This window comes from Diorhabda sublineata, chromosome 5, assembly GCF_026230105.1.
Source record: "Diorhabda sublineata isolate icDioSubl1.1 chromosome 5, icDioSubl1.1, whole genome shotgun sequence".
NCBI classification, from domain to species: domain Eukaryota; kingdom Metazoa; phylum Arthropoda; class Insecta; order Coleoptera; family Chrysomelidae; genus Diorhabda; species Diorhabda sublineata.
In genome coordinates, this window is record NC_079478.1 from 7,085,927 (window position 1) to 7,091,926 (window position 6,000).

Genomic DNA, 6,000 nt, shown 5'->3' on the forward strand with positions numbered 1-6,000 from the left:
CGAAACAGTGAAGGAAGTATTGAATTAATAGCTGAAACGTTAAAAAAATTACAATGGTTTGAACATCAAACTGAAGCTACATGGAAAGCCCGATTGAATAACAAACACAAAACAGATAGACCTAAAAGAAACTGGGATCAAGATATATTTGAAAAAGAGAAAAATATGGTATTTATAACAAAAAATAAAGTTAAGATGGTTTCAGAGTGTGTGCTGGGGTGTTTAACGACACTCACCAAATAGCAAATCTCGTTGATGTTTTCTTTACTTCGAATTGAGAGTGTTGGAGTGTTCTGATGAGATGTAATGATATTGAAACTAGTCAGAAAACTACGGTTCTTCACTTGCAATTGCAATCCCTCAGAGTTGTCGATAATAACAAAAATTTCGACAATTAAGAATAGATTTCGATCAATAATCGTCGCGATATTGTTCAAAAACCTCATTTATGTTATTTAAGTTCAAGAAAATATAAAAGTTGAAAGTAGTAATTAAATTTGAATACCTCGTATATAATCGAAATTTTATCTCATATAATATATTGTTAGTCAGTTATTGTAAAACGCAAACAATGTAAACATTTCCAGGTGAAAATTTTTCATTGCGATAATTAGGGAAGGGCTTGTGAACAGGTTCAAATTTGCTGCTAAAATCAGCTGAAAAGTTAGAGTGTAATTGCCGAGCGTTAAAAGTCCTTGATTGTTGAAACTTCTGGAGCTTGAAATTTTGTTGTAGAAACTCCATTTTAATTACCACCGATTAACCGATTAGAAAATGAATCTCATCTTCAGTTAATTACCTGGTTGAGGTTTGGAATATCAACATAACGTAATTATAAAATTACTCTCAAAATTCCAAAACTTATTGAGAAATAATCAAAATGATCTTTCATTTTAACTAGTTTTAGTACGTATTCCCGAATAATTGTAGGTAATTGGGGCAAAAACCACATTTCATACAATAAAAGTGTGGGCGAAACAATATCGGACAATCGACTGAGATTTCAACACATGATACTTGTATGAAAATAATAACCTAGCCTCACTATTTCAACAACATATTTCCAAGAATCTATAGCTTGGAATATAGTCTTTGCTAGCTAGATTATGAGCGATTTCGTAGTGGAGTTGTGGCAAAATTAAATACCAAAGTGTTCTAACTCCAATATATTCCGATATATTTATGTATTCATCGTCTGGGAATCAATTAGTTTATAATTGTGCGGTATGATGAATTTTTTTATATCTTATAAAGAACGGTAGATTCACAATTCAAATATTAGACATACGCTTAATATTTCTATCAAGCGTCAATTTTGATATTAAATTTATCACACTGCAATTCTTAACCAATTTATTTCCAGACGATGAATACATAAGCATTCGCAAGTACGGAATATATCAGAGTTAGTACATTTTGATGTTCAATCCCACTACTAAAACGCTTATAGCCCCAATGAATTTTATATCTGATCTGATCAGATCTTATCTGAAAGTGCCGTGTACAGCATCCTTGTGAATAGACTTCAGAGTTTTACCGCTAGAATGTCCATGTAATGTTGTAGTCTAGCTTTTGCTCCGCTAGTCTACTCAGCTTAATCCTGCATAGCGCTTCATTTTGAATATCTAGATCCAAGTTCTCACAGTAGCGTGTGCGATCTTGTGAATATGATTTCAATGTCAAGTTCTGGTTGAAAATGATCCCTCAGAGAAAGGAATTTCTAGCTCATTACGCTTAGAGATCTAAGTTCTTTCGAAATATATTCGATGTTGTTGGCACTTGATATTATGACTAGGTTACTAGTCACAACTAAAATACCTAATTATTACAAAATATATAGGATCTTCATTATTAATTTCAAGATTTATGATGAGACTTTAAAATAAAAACTTTTTTAGCATTGTTTAGTTTCAAAACAGTTGAATAGATTGAATCGCCGTTTTATAAAGAAAACTAATAAACTTTATTTAACAAACTAATTTTTGTCGCACAGTACAAATAGAATTACTTTCAAAGGAATTGAACTAATATCAAACTCAAATATCAGGTAATAAGTAAACAAATACATTTATTTTCATCGTGCAGATAATAAATATAAAAACTATCAGTCTGCTTCGTTATTATTGACTAGAGGAAAACTAAGTTCAGTGGAAAAAAGGTATTGAAGTGAAATTATTTGTTATTTGGAATTAGGTTATTCCAATAATATAATTATCTATGTATATTAGAGCATCTTTAGTACCTACCTGTACTAGTTGTGGAATTATCAATATTAATGTCCCGAGTGCATGTCAAATTGTCGATAATTTAAATTTCTCGAGTGCGCGAATGCGCACGAGAGGAAATTATGAGACAATTTGACATGCACGAGAGGGCATTTTGGCAGACTATTTCCTGAGAAAAATTTAATTTAAAATGTTGAAAGAAAAAAGAGGAAAACATATTACGGTCGATCGTCTTTCCTTAACTGTAAACCCATCATGGATGAAAGAAACATCAAAAGGTTTTTTTAAAAATTGTCCAGTAGGACAAAATGAAATTTCAAAGTGGACAAGAGATACAGCGGAAGCTATAGGAATTGACACGAAAAGAATAAAAGTGACAAATCACTCGAACCGTGCTGCGGCAGTTACTCAGCTTGCCAAGGTTGGGGTTTCAGAAAATCAAATTATGAAGGTTACCGGACACTCAAATCAGGCCTCGATAAAGAGTTACCTCCAAGTAAATAGTGAACACCACGAGGAAATTGTACAAAAAATGCGAAATGACAGTAGCGAAGTAACAATAAGAAGTGGTGGAAGCAGCATAGAAACACCATCGTCGGCCTCCAGTAAAGTTGTATATTCTAATTGCATTTTCAATAATTGTTCCTTTTCTTAAAATATAAAATTAAAACCAAATGATGTTTATTAATCCTAGACGAAAATTTGGCACTAGTGCAAATTATCGATAATTTGCACTAGTGCAGTATTATCGCTGAAATTTGATCGTTGCTAGGTAAACATAAAATATTACAGCTTTTTGGTTGGCTTAAATTTTTCGAAGGAAATAGTCAATATTAATGTCCCAAGTGCATGTCAAATTGTCGATAATTTAATTATCGCCTGTCGCGCACTCGAGGAAATTATGAGACAATTTGACATGCACGAGAGGGCATTTTGGCAGACTATTTCCTGAGAAAAATTTAATTTAAAATAAACAATAATTGTTCCTTTTCTTAAAATATAAAATTAAAACCAAATGATGTTTATTAATCCTAGACGAAAATTTGGCACTAGTGCAAATTATCGATAATTTGCACTAGTGCAGTATTATCGCTGAAATTTGATCGTTGCTAGGTAAACATAAAATATTACAGCTTTTTGGTTGGCTTAAATTTTTCGAAGGAAATAGTCAATTATATACTTTATTGGAGTCAATGTGTAGTACCGTGGAACGCAGAACCCTTGTTAGGTTTGAAAAATAGCAATAAATAAATTTGGAATCTATGTTGCAGTAAAAGGTTAATACGCTTGAAACCGAACATACATATTTTATACTTCTCGTTTCATATTAATATCTCATATATCATTCCTTCTCTTCTCCCTATCCGATCCCTCTAATGAAGGTATTTGTATGATCGGAACGTCCGCAACGATGAACATACCGCGTCCGAGAATTTTGCGCCGCATAATCAGGATCAAAGGTAGCGATGAAATGCCCTATTCGATTGAAATCAGAAAGTGGGATACGGGGTAAATGGGGCATAGAATGAATCTTTTCGAAAGGTTTTTTTGGTTTCAGAAAGATTTTCTACATTTCCATATAATTTAGAATTTTCAATTTTATGGAATAAATGTTCAATTTTATCATTTATTGGAATGTTTAATGCAGGAAAAGAATCAAATCGTCACAAAATTGTTTTACTACAGCTGCTGAAACAAAGACAAGTGCTTTTTGTTCCACTGGAAGCTATATGACGTTAATAACATATTTTGACGCTCAATATCATGCTTTCCCATTTGGCATCAAATATATATGTTTATATTTATTTAAACTATTTCTGGGTTTAATTTATAAACACTGTCTCTTACTTATTTATTTAATCCAAGCACTCACACTAGACTTAACTAACTTATATGATAATTAATTTATCACTAATACTCCTAATAATAACCTAACCTAACTTATATAATTTATTTGAATTCATCTATTTTTTTTCTATGTTGTTCCGTTCATTATGACTTTTAATTAAAAACTAAACTAACTAGGTCAAACATGCTAGATTTTATAGCGACTTTTTAGAATTCTAGAAAGCACATATTCATGAAAAGACCTTCCTAAAAATTAGTTAAAACAAGCAATGTAAATAAATCACCACTATGATAAAAACATATATGAAAACAAACCTCAAATGAATTCCGTTATCGCCATATTTTAGACTCCCATTATAACCGGACAAGTCCGGCTTCAAGGCCTATGTCGGTTACGGACTTTGTTACAGTTGTAACAGAATTATATTTATCAATACAGAATCATCAATTAATTTTCCAACAAAGTAAAATGCATATTTACTTTATTTATATGACGTATTGAAAGAAAAGAACGTTGAAAATTTCAATTTTATATTATTTATTGCTAATATCACCATAATGATAATATGTATATCATTTTAGGAAGGTTGTGGATAGCGCGAGGAAAATAATTTAAACATGCAATCGATCTGTTACGTTGTTTGTCAAATATTTTTCCTAAAAAGTGATTTCATCCAGAGAGAGAATTAAGTTCTGAAACGAAACATATTTTGTTCCTCCTGTCCTCAGAGACAAATTGATTACAAGGAAAATCGAATAGAAAATCTTGAAAATAATCATCAGGATTACAGCAGCGAAAGATAAATCAAGAAAACATCTGACTATTTAAAATCAATAATACAGGGAAAGTAAATTTAAAGGGTTGAGATGGGATGAACCCTATAGAAATATGAAAGTTTACACAATTAGGAAAAAGAGGAAGATCAAGGTTGAGGTGAATAGATGATGTGGTGGTTGAAGGAAGTGAATGGATAGAGAGGTTATTTTGACCATGGAATGGATAAGAGAGGAGATTTAACGATATAATTATTCTTCAATGTGTGAAAACTAAATTACAACCTTCAGATATTATCAATATTTCAATAGTATACAAGTTATGTCAAAAAATATAAACTTTGCTTGGAACTTGTCACGACAAAATTTATTTAGAATATAAACGTGTCCACCCACAATATTGATAGTAAATAGAAATAGTGGAAATCCCATAGGAAATGAGATATATTCATAGAAGCGTATACTCTACCATATTATGGTTTATACTAATATTCCGCTATAGGGTATATATCTCAAGTTCCGAAGTGAACTTACTCAGAGGATTGGACCATTATGGAAAACTTTGTAGGGCGCTACATTTGAAAAGTAACGCATTATAGTATTCGCAAACAATATTTCCAAATATTATTGAAAGAACATTAAAAAAGAGAATATTTGTCGGTGTACAGATCCCTAAATTTTTGAAAGATTTAGAAGTCTCTGCCAAAGAAAAAGGTAATTGAAACTCATGTTGAAAAGATAGTCGAAGAGTTTCTGGTGACTGAAATAGCTGAAAATCACATAGATGTTGTAGTTGACTTATTAAAAGATTTTTAATAGATCGAAGTAAATATGTCAGAGAAAATTCATTTCTTGCACTTACATTTGAACTTTTTCCTTGAAAGATTCTTTATCAGGGACTTTTGGTCGAAATCATTACTTGTGATGTGGTAGTGAAAGTGATTTTTCATTTTGGTGTAAAAGTTTGTGAATTGAACAATTCTACGAACAAATTAAAATTACTGTTAACGCAATGTCATACAATATTTTCTGTAGAACTGCTCTTAAAACTAAAAGTGTCACTTTTAATGGCACTTGAATAAAAATATGCAGAATTATCTTTGGTCTATAATTAAAAAACAAACCCAAAAACTATGAAAAGTGCAAAAATTTT